This window comes from Thalia democratica, unplaced genomic scaffold, assembly GCF_965202585.1.
Source record: "Thalia democratica unplaced genomic scaffold, ktThaDemo2.hap1.1 HAP1_SCAFFOLD_872, whole genome shotgun sequence".
Classification (NCBI taxonomy): domain Eukaryota; kingdom Metazoa; phylum Chordata; class Thaliacea; order Salpida; family Salpidae; genus Thalia; species Thalia democratica.
In genome coordinates, this window is record NW_028139823.1 from 31,307 (window position 1) to 42,740 (window position 11,434).

Genomic DNA, 11,434 nt, shown 5'->3' on the forward strand with positions numbered 1-11,434 from the left:
TAAATTCTTTACAAAAATAAATAAAAGTTAAAATAATTAGGGTCTTAATAACAGTGTTTATATATTTTAGAATGCCAGATTAGACAGGAAATAACTACTTTTACATAAATCTAACTAGTTTTTTTTTATTAAACGTAACACGAATAAGTAAACTATAAAATCACTAAAATAGTTTCTACTATTTTTAATAAAAAACATGATTGCAAATAAAACGTTTATTGAGGCCTTTAAACCAAGTATCCGTACAACTTTTGCAGAAATAATGGCTGATATCATTGTCCAGACGGACCATTTCCATATCAGTTTGCAAACCTCCAAGACAAACAATGTGTTGTTCGCCGACTAGTGACTCGTCTGCAGAAAAATTTTCAAAAATTTTAATTTTTTGAGGTGTTAGACCTTGTGTTGCTTGTCGTTCTCTTGCTAAATTTGCTAGTAGATGCAATCTGTTTCGTATTCTTTCTTGAGGTTGCAACGGTTATGGTGGATTATTCCTAGCTCTATGTGCTAAAACTTCTGCAGCTACTAATTTATTTTGAAAATTTCTACATCCTGTCTTACTGGTTGTACCATACCCTGAGGTTGATCTGGATGTTGTAACAACTTCGTCATCATCATCAGGAACTTGTTGATCCGTTTGAGTTTCACAATTTGTTTAAACCTACCATGTGATTATTGTTGATTTTATTTAAATTAGTTTAAAAGGAGAAAATTTAACTAATTTCAGAATTAATTTTTCAAAACTTGATTATTTTAAAGCAGATACTTGCACCTTTTTTACATATTGTTTTCTTTTTGCATATTTAATTTTATTAAATTAACAACTTTTAGTTCTCGTTCAATAGTATATATATGCCATCCCGTTTTAACTTTTTTTTATAGTTGTTATGTAGTAAATAAAAGAAAAATTAACGTATAAAACAATTTTTTAAACTTTAAACAAACTTAGTACCAAGTTTGCCAGAACATTTTTGTTGCTATGCAAAACTTTTGTTTTAACTTATGTGGCTTTAACTGATTTAAATGTGGCAACTATGCTTAGTATTACGTTATTGGCTAATACCATTAACTTTTATTTAAGTGACATTTTGAAACATTTTAATTTTTTTGTTTTAGCAATGGTAGCGCTATACAAAGTATAGCTGCCATATTAACATTTAACTTTAAACTAAACAATTTAAATATTCCAAACTTAAAGTTAAAACATACTTATACCGTCACTGTATTTGTGTTTATAATTTTTTAATAATTTAAAATGACATAATCAGTTTAAAGTAGACTTAATAAAAACTGGCTTTTGATTGAGGAAAAATCTGAAACAAAAAACTTATTAGTACTTTATAAAGTTTAAACGTATACTATTTAACAAATTTTAATAATACTGATTTAACTTAGTTAAATAAGAACATTGATAACAAAAATTATATGAAAAGTATTATAATTTTGCTGTAAAACCATGATAAATTTGAATATTTCGGAAGATTTACGTAAATTTATGTTGTAGAAATCTTAGTTGCTAAATTTATAGTGAGCAAATCGCTAAAAACTACTCAAGTTTAACATTTTAAATTTAAACAAAAACCTCTATTCAATTTTTAAGACTTTTTATTTCTGAAATTCTAGATACACGTCTAGACAAAAATTAAACTTAATTTAAAACGTACATATAACAGTTATTTTACTAACTTAACTTATACACATGTATAATAAATTTAACACGTTAAGTAGATAATAATGTTATTAAACAAACAAATTATTACAAGCAATAACACTTAAATAGATAATAAGGTTGCAAATTCAATTCAATAAATATATAGTTTCATAGCTATAAAAAATTAAAATTATATGGAAAGATACAGGTATCCGTTTGTTAATTAAATAAAATAAGTTACATTTTATACTAACTAAAAGGAATTTTAAAGTTTATCAATGAAACTTAAACTTTAAATAACTGATTGATTCAAGATATATGTTTATGATTAAAAAAATTGGATCTAAAAATTTTTAAAGTGTTTAAAAGTCAATAATGTTGATTCTATTTTTTCACAATCATGAAAATGTTTCAAGTATTTATTTATAATGCATTTTATTAAACTAATTTTCTGTTAAACTTGTAGTTTTTTTATTAGCACCCGAAAATAGTTAAAAAACAAGTGGTAATTAGTTAGTTCATCTGAAAGTCTTTTTTAAAATTATAACGTAGCAATAATACCTGGAAAATAGTTAAAAAATTTAGGCTAAAATTATCATTCAGTTTCGTCTTTATAGTATAAAAGCTATTTTAAGTAATTTAAGATTCTAGAATTTTCTATATTTTTCTTTTAAAGAACAAGATTTATTAAGCTTTAAACTTCAAGGGTTTTTTATGTATCTAACAGTTTTAAATTAATTGTAATAATAACTGTATTAATGATTGTGAAATACGAAAATAAACATGCACTATTCTTAGTTCGATGAATAAACACTTGTTGATGAGAGAAGTAAACTATATTTACTTAAAATGTTTGTCACATGGTTCTTTTTTTATTGTTTTAATTATATATTTTTTAAAGACTTTAATAATAAATCTACTGGTAATGTTACAGCTTATTTTCGAACTCCTTTAAGTATTTAATTTTTCTATTAATAATATAGTTGTTTAGAATACATTAGTTGAAGTTCTTTTTTTTGTATTTAACTGTTAAGTGATCATATCATTATGATAAGCTGACATGATAATTTATAGTTAATAAACTTAACCGCACGACCAACAACAATTGAAGCGACCAAATCGTTCACAGCCCAACGTCTACGACATTGTCAACTTAATTTGAGATTTTAGTTTCTACGCTCGTTTTTAACAGTTTTAGCCAGTATTTATTTCGGCCATCATCAACAAAAGTGAGATGTTTTTCGCCATCGATATTAAACAATGAACTTCACCGCACGACCAACAACAACAGCATCCGAGACAACCTACAACCGGTTTCGTCCTTTTTAGGACTCATCAGGCAGGAGTAGTCGCGAGAAACCGCTGCTGTGAACTTAACCAGGCGGGCTTAAGTCCATATGCACTGAAGCGACCGTTTGTGTTTAAAGTCCGAAAAGTTTGCACTTTAGCCTACTTGGTTAAGATCACAGCAGCGGTTTCTTGCGACTATGCCTGCCTGATGAGTCCTAAAAAGGACGAAACTGGTCGTAGGTTGTCTCGGATACTGTTGTTGTTGGTCGTGCGGTGAAGTTAATTGTTTGTTATTGGTAGCGAAAAACATCTCAACTTTTTTGATGATGGCCGAATTAAATACTAGCTAAAAATTTATAGTTAGTTAGAAGAATACATTAACATAAAAAATTTACAAAGAAATCTACTATCCAAAGATTATAACTGTGTTTTGAATATTAAAATATCTCAAACTGTATGTACTGTTAAAAAAGTAACTTGATAATTGCAATGTTTTTAATGAGAAAAGTTACGATTTCGTTATAAGAATCAGTACCGTACTGTGTAATGAAATGGTCTTCATCATTCCAAAAGCCGTGCACAGTAGATTACTCAATGTTCTACAAAAGTATTAACTAAACTAATGGTAATTAAATAATAAACTGTTTATCTGAGTTTATTTAGTTATTAGCTATAACCTATAAAAAACAGTTTGAAAAATTGTATTTCTAGTGTAATACACCATTAAGTACTTCGAAAAGATTAACAAAACAAGATTCGAAGTTTTTAATCCACATAATTTACGCAATTATTTAACATACTTTACGCGACGAATTGTAACCTCAAAGGTATATAACATTTGTAATAAAAAAAATATACTCATTTAGCTTAGATAAGTTTTCTACCAATTGGTAGTTTTTACCTGGTTATATATTTTCAGATTTGTTTGATTAGCTAACTAAAAATATTCAATTTCTATAACTAATAAAAAAGATTTATTAAAAAACTATTTGTAGTATACGTAACATAAAAGGTTTTTTAACAAACTTTTTGTTTGTTAATAAAAAATATGCTAGATTTAGTACTATTATAGTTTGTTGAACAACAAAAAAAGACGCTCAAAATATTTGGTCCTAGGACAGGAGCACGAAGAACCTTTCGGTTATCGATTATCGAGTCGCACAACACGGAAACCTTAACTAACTACAAAAAAAATTGTGAAATAATAGGTACTAGTTTTACATGTTATACAGTTGTATCAATTGTTATAAAACGCAGTTTAAAAATTAGTAAGGCTATCGTGATAAATAAGTTTTTTTTTTTTAAATTGTTCAAGTATAAAACTATTCTACTTATAGAAACTTATCGTTTTACCAAAAATTTCGTATAAGGTTTTTTTCACTAAACTTACATTACTAAAGTTTTGTAATAATTTATATTAATATTTACAAAAACAAAACAACCCATGTATACAAAAACCTGCCAAATAGGTACGCACTTTTTAGCCGAAATAAAACAATGTACAAAATGATTTTTTTTATGAAATTTTATAAATAAACCTAAAAGTACTAATACAAAATTACTATATTATAACATAGTTTGTATTTTATTTAAATTAGATAAATTAAAACTAAAGGTACCAATTCATGTACTTTTAAACTGTATACCAAATCCAAAATTTAAAACAAACAAACTACAATTAATTTATTTGATGACAACAAAGAACTTAGCAATTTAGATTTTTTATGCCATGATTAAAATATAGAAACAAAAAATATTCAGATAAACGAAAGTAATGAACACTGCAATAACAATTACATACCCAATGATGGAAATATAAATCTAAAAAGCTTATCAAAATACAATTTAAAATCAAATATAGATAAACAAAAACAATGAACAGTGCAATTAACTTTTACATACCCATGATTGCAACATAAATGTAAAATGATTATAAGTAAGCGAAATTAACGAAAACAAAGAACGTTGCAATTGACATTTTTATAACTTGAATTGATTAAAATAAAAACTAAAAATTATTTTGCTTTAGTAGTCAATTGCAAACTTTAGTGGCTTTTAACATATTTTTATTAGCCTTAATGTAAGTAATTAAACACCAATAGGTGCTAGGTATGCACTGCCGGTTGGGTACGCATTTTTGCGCTGTTTTTAAATGCGTATTTATTTAGCAGGTTGCTGAATCACTTAGTTAGTAAAATTAGTAAAAAACTTTTGTAGTTGATTTATACTACCAACTATTTTTTTAAGTGTTTTTTTAATAGTTATCAGTTCAAAGTTTGTTAACTTAACAAACTACAGTATTACTATTGAAGAAAAAATTTAAAAAACGGCAAGAATAAAAGTAATTTTCAATGTTATAACTAGCGTACTTTATACTTTAAAGGTGGCAATTAAAGTTCTCAACCTAAACAAAATTGTTTAATAAAATTTTTAAATCTATTATTGAATGTTCTTGCTCAAAATAAAACTATAATCTGTTAAAAACGTTTCAAAAATGTTAATGTTTTTTGTTCTATTTTGACTTTTTATTAATTAATGAATACCTTACGATTAGTTTTTCTTAATGAAATTTCAAATGTGTTAAAGACAAAGGTCATCAGAATGAATTTTGCTACTTGTATTATAAGTAAGCGAATAAAAATAGAATAAGTTTTATTATAAACGTATTTAAACAAGTTTGTGTTGTAATTAGTCAATTTTACGTTATTTAGTAATTTGACTTTGTTTGTGAACACTTTGAGATTTTATAAGCTAAATAACCTTCTTGTGTACAGTTTGAAAGTAGCTTTTGATGCTAAGATTTTTTATCTTTTTTTCAATAGTTTTATTTAAAGTTTTTTGTGATAAGTTTGTTTGTAGTACAAGTACATAATAACTTCAGAAAGTTTTTGTAGGCTTATCATTTTGATCAAAAGATATGTTTGAAGTTTAAAAAAATACTTCATTTGTTACAATGAAAACATTTATAATATTGTTTGAATTATGTATTAAAAATAACAACTTTTGTATGTTGTTCTAAAACCTTACTTAAATAATACCAAAAAAGGTTTTTAATTAGGCTTCGAAGTTGTTTTCACAATGTAAATCAAAATAGATTAGTAAACTCAAATTAAAACTAAAATATCTCGTTTATACATAGCATATGTTTAGAAATATAATTTTATCACATTTTTGGTCTTTGTTTCTACACCTTTTGTTCTGCAAGCGTGATATTTAACCTCTTATGATTATTTGTTCCTTTTGTTGTTTTGACTACTCACACATGCTATACATCAGTATTTTTACTTTAGTAGTTTAACTGTATTGATTTAAGGTGTTAACTTTTGATTAATTAAATTTAAATTCAACTTTTAAAAATAATAATTTTATGTGGACAAGTATTCTAAAAAGCAAACAGTAATATTAAGATTTGGTTTTGTAAGAAGGTCTTAGATAGTTTTTTCTTTCGGTTTAGCTATTTATTTGGTAAAAAATATACCTACCTTATAATTTTTTAACATGTACTAATATTAAAAGTTTAAAATATTTACATAGATGAAAGATATTTTTTTATAGTTTTTAAACCATTAAAAAATAAACACAGCTTTCTTATATGTACTTCTAAAAAGTTTAAATCTATTTTATAGTATTTTTTTTACAGTTATAAAAAAAAATCTTGTTTGAAATCTTTACAACTTATCTTGCTGATTAAATATGAGATATTTTATCACATTTAAGTTTTTATTTTGTAAAATAATTTTTTTAGTTAAACTATTTTTAGTTTAAATTTTGTATATATAAACCCAATAAAAAGAGTAGTTTAATTATGAGTTTATAATTTTTTAGAGCTTGGTTAATTTATTTAATTTTTTTTGGCTCCACAAAAACTATAAAGACTCAGGAGGAAAATACAAATCACTTTTGCACGAAGACACTTTTGCACGGAGAGTAACTTTTGCACGAATGGTAATTTTTTGCTCGAGAGTTAAATTAATTAAAAAAAAAAGTTTAATTAATAAAAACAAAAAAAAAAATTTTTTTTAATGTTTAGTTAATAAAAACAACAAATTTTTTTTTTGTAAGGGTTAGAGGTAACAGTTACAGTAAAAGTAAAAGAAAAAAAAAAGAAAAAAAACAAATAAAAAATATAAAAAGAAAAAAAAAGTTACCGATCGAGGGAAAGGGTTAGGGGTAACAGTGATAGAAAAAAATATATATAAAAAATGTACTAATAAAGTTAAATAATAAATAAAAAAAACATTATCGACCGAGGGTAAGGTTTAGGAGTAATAGTGATAGTTGAAAATATAATAAAAAATTAACAGTATAAAACAAATTCAAAATTTTTTAAACCTGTAAAAAAGTGATCCTCGTGCAAAACTGACGCTGTACAAAAGTGTCTTCGTGCAAAAGTGTTCCTTCGTGCAAATTAGACTCCTACCCAAAGACACAGGAGCAAAATATCCTATCAAAGCTATTCAAATATTAAATTATCAAACATTTGTAACTGATATGACGTATCATTTATAAAAAATAATTTCAATTAGAATAAAGCTTTTATATACACGAAAAACAAATTAATTATTACTAACTTGTTTTGCTATAATTTACGACTATGTGTTTCAAAAAAATAAATAATAAAATTTTAATAAAGTTTTAATTAAACACATTAGCGTTTTTTGAAGATTTATTTGCTAAAAGGCTTACAACAAATTAAAGTTTTAAGTGTGTAAAAATTTTTACATGTTAGGATTTTTCTTGAAGCAATTGCTAAATTGTATATAATTAAAAAAGTTTGCAAGTTAAAACTTTGTTTACAAATTAGAAGTAAACATTCTTAAATAAAAACTATATATGAAAAATACTTTTAAAACATCTATAAAAGTTTTCATCATAGTAATTGCGTTCTTGATTAGAATTAGAGTAAATATACTGAAAAGCAGAAATTAAACTAGCAAAATTTGAGTTTACTAAATTTTCTTAACTAAAGAGCTCTGGTATAATAAAACTATTGTATGTCAATTGCTTTTATATTATAACAACGACATCTGTAAACGCTCACAAACATTTTAAATTTACTTTATATATATAATAAAAAACAATAAGCAAAAAATAGTTTTTATAAGTTAATATTTGAAATGCATTTTGTAAAAAAATAGTATAAAAAAATTTAATTTATATGTAGTTTTTTACAAAGTCTATAAAAAAATAGTTTGTTTTATTTGAAGTTTTGTTTAAAAAACATAGAATCAAAAAATAAATAAAAATGTGTTAAAACAAATACCGTCAAAAACTGTGTACAGTAAACTTTAAAAGTAAATACATAAACAGTGTTGAAATAGAAAACTTTGAATTATTATTGCTCGGTACTGAAGACGTCGGCTTGTTTTCGTGAAACAAATATTTATACCAATCTTCTTGTGTTCGGTACGTATTTTCCGATATATTGCTGACATTTTGCAGCTTTTTTACTCTTATAAACTCTTTTACTGTAAATATATAGAAAAAACAGTTTATTATATTATTTGAACTTAAATTTAATAACTAAACTAATTAAAATTTTTTCAACAGATATTACTTTTTTAGTTATATAAATTGTATTCGGTTGTATCGTTTTGTTCATATGTTTTTAAAATGTACTCATTTTAACTTTTACAATCTTTTGAACAGGAATAGTTTTCTTAATTTAAGTAAAAGTTTAAAGTCTACTTTAAAATTATTTATTTACAAACCATTAATCACTGTGTGTATGATAAATTCAACAAATTAAATAGGTATCTTATAATACTGGATGTTTTTATATTGCATATAAAAGCATTTCTCTTAATTTTTTTATAAATATTTTAACCGACAATTAAAAAACGTTTGAAAAACTAAAGTTTAGATTAAAAAAAAACATGAAAACTCTCTAAGTGAGTATGTATTAAAATAACGCTATAAAAATTCTTCTTAAGTATATAAGCTCGTATTTAGTTTGCCAGATAACTTTAAGAAGCTCGTGTTTAAGCTGATTGACACTAATCCCTAAAAATTTAACTCTTATATCTCATCAAGCAATTACCTCGAATTTACGTGATACTCAGCTGGCTGTCTCGAAATGTTAAAACCCGAAGATTGAATCAGCTCCACAATTGATCCCTCGCCCAAAAAATGACCTTGAGAGTGTTGTGATTGAAATATTATTAACTGGTTCTTTATTTAAATTAAAGCAAAAAGTATTCTGGGTTTAATTTTTAAAAATTTTAAGATAAAATGATGAACCTGTAGTTGACTGATAGTAAAACAAGTTTTACCTACTCCAAACACGAAAACTATTTGTTTGTTTTTGTTGTCATCGATAATTTTAAGAAGTCGATTTAAAATCTTCTTATTTCTTTGAATATTCATATTTTTGTTAAAATATTCGTCAATTTTTTGTTTTTTGTTGACTCGTTCACAGTGAAATTCATCTTTCCTCTAAACAACTTAAAAATACGCTGTTATTAGCTAGTAACATTTAATTAGTTTTACATTTATTACTATTGGTATAAATTCGTGCAGTTCAAAAAAAAAACACTTTGTTTGTGTTCAAATAAAATTATAAACAGACGGCATTTCAACCCGTATTTTTTTAAAGTCTAACTAAATAAAATGAATTAATTGTTTGGTACAAGCACTTTTACTACTACAAACTATTTTTTATAAACTTAAAACAAAATTTTTTTCGTGTTTGACCATAAAGTCAAGAAAAAAAGTTTGATTTAAGAAACTATGATATACTTTATAAGTATGAAAAATAGTAAAACTTGCTAGGTTACTGTGATCTATTTTTAATTACTATATTTTTATTAAACATTTTTTTAAGTAAAATAAACAATTTAATTGTCGACATCGATTTTCTGTGAATTTGAAAAACCGAATAAAACTTGTATTAAATTTTGTAGTTTGGAAAAAAAAACCTTCAATTGAGAAATTTGTTTTGAAAATGTTATTCTAAACTACTTACTAAGCTTTGTGAATTGGCCTTCAAATCGATATCACTTAGTTTTAGTGAATTGTACAGTTTTGTTATTATTTTCGTCGCTCTCTTGTTAAGATCTTGGTTTTTTTCCAATTGAGTTAACGTAGAATTTAAAGAAAATATAGCCTGTAAAATAACATTCGAATCAAAAATAGGTAAACAAAAAGAAAACGAAAGTTGTTATGAAAATCAAAAAGATATTAAAAACTTTTAAGTGAAAGCGTACTAACAAAATAAATAAAAACTTCAAATTATCATTATTGTTATATAGTAGTAAGTTTTGTTGTAAGTATAACATAGTTTAGTAAAAGTAATTATTTATTTGAAATTTGTTTTAATATACGGGGAAATTTTTATTTATTGTTAGATTTTTATTAGTTAAGTACGTTAACAAAATACTTTACCACTCCAAATAATTTAATAAACATGATGAAATCATTAAAAAACTTTCAAAATAAACAGATAATCATGTTTTAAAGTTTTAATGCGAGCTTAAGTTAGTCAAGCTAAATAAAAATAAAACAATTTAAAAATCAAACCATTTCTTAACTTTTATAAACCATTTTACATACTTTAAAGAAGTAATCTAAGTAAGTTAAAAAAAAATATTAAATAACAAGTTGATATTTTATAGAGTATTTTTGCAGAGATAATTTTCAAGTTCGTTATTTAAGACAATTTATTATATGTTCGAGCTTTACTCACTAAATTGTTATCTAACTTGTTGATTATTTGACATTGCTCTTCTACAGTCTCAATTGATGAAATCTGTTTATAGTTTTTTGAAGCTAATTTCGTCAAGTATAAATCTAAGTATGGCGCATAACTTCTTTGAATGTATTCCTTATTTACGGATTGAAGCATCATTTTTATCCAAACTGGTCTTTTTTTTCATCCAATTTCCTATTTTGTTTCAAAAACACTGTCCGCAGAGTAACCTAAAATTGTAGAACTGCTTAAGTTATTATGTAGTTGCTTAAATTTACATTCGTTAGCTACAGTTTAATTAATACAACATTTTTGCTTGTCAGAAAAATACTTGCTTCATTATAACCTTAGAAGTTCAATTTTAAAAACAAATTTATTTTTTTGACATTAGAATAGCTTTTTTCATGTCTAGAGGTAGTTCATGAAACGTTTTTTTTAATTTTAGTTTGTTAAAAAAAAATTAAAACACAAATCTAAAGTTTAAAAAGATGCCTACCTAATATGGTGACGAAACTTTTAACCTAAATCTTGTATTAGTCTATTTTTTGTCTATATTTGAGAAGTGTAGGTTTGATGGTTTTTAAATTTTTAACTTATTTTTATGATATTATTTGTAGTTTAATGGCTAAATTCTTAGTACATAGTTACATTGATGATAATCTGTTTTTTGGTTAAGTTGATAAAGTAAAGTTAAACTGAGGTTCATAATTTCAATTTAAAATTTTTAATGTTTAAAAATAGTTTTTACTTTGGATAACAATTATTACCTTATTTATAATTATAAAAACGCATTTATAGCAGGTTTT

At 24.4% G+C, this 11,434-nt stretch overlaps 1 long non-coding RNA gene across 1 annotated transcript; it reads right to left on the reverse strand.

Moving 5' to 3' along the window:
* Positions 1–9,330: 9,330 nt before the first annotated feature.
* LOC145847302 (uncharacterized) lies at positions 9,331–10,757 on the reverse strand. The gene is made up of 3 exons (XR_014371214.1): positions 10,626–10,757; positions 9,906–10,046; positions 9,331–9,384 (listed from the first exon to the last, which is right to left on the reverse strand). It is a non-coding gene; the product is annotated as an uncharacterized LOC145847302 (long non-coding RNA).
* Positions 10,758–11,434: the final 677 nt, after the last annotated feature.